The sequence below is a fragment of the Cucurbita moschata genome, unplaced genomic scaffold (assembly GCF_002738365.1).
Source record: "Cucurbita moschata cultivar Rifu unplaced genomic scaffold, Cmos_1.0 Cmo_Scf00406, whole genome shotgun sequence".
In the NCBI taxonomy this organism is placed as follows: Eukaryota; Viridiplantae; Streptophyta; class Magnoliopsida; order Cucurbitales; family Cucurbitaceae; genus Cucurbita; species Cucurbita moschata.
The window spans coordinates 9,536-10,087 of NW_019268922.1; positions in this window are offsets into that span (position 1 = coordinate 9,536).

Consider the following 552-nt stretch of genomic DNA (forward strand, 5'->3'; position numbering starts at 1 on the left):
TTATTTCGTAAGCGTCGTCGTCGGTAACCGAGGTCGGAAAATTAGGTTTTCTTAATCGTTCTTAGATCTGTGGCTTTTAGGAGCTTTTAGGCCGCAAAACTCCCAGAAAAGAAAGAAGGACGACGAACAAAGAGAAAAAGGGAAGAAAGAGGACCGAAATCGGCAATGAAAACGTCGTGGGAAGGAGAGAGAAAACTCGCCGGAAAATCGGCCGAAGTCGGGTAAGGAAGACGAGATCCACGGATCTGAGTCAACTCGAACCCAAAACCCGAGAGAGCCAGCCCATTCCTCCCTTGACCTCTGCCTTCGGCCCAGCCCAACTACAGCGACCCAAACCTCAAACCAGCCCAGAAGCTACGGTTCAGTTGAACCAACCCAGACTAGACCCACGGTCCAATTGAGCCGGCCTACAAACCAAACACTTGCGGCCCAACCCAGTAAGCCGAGGCCCAACGATTAGTCTTGGCCCAGTAGCCTTCCACAGCCCGCGACCCGAACCGGACTGCGACCCGCGCTTCGACCCGACACTACTGCTCGACGTGGCTCTCTCTG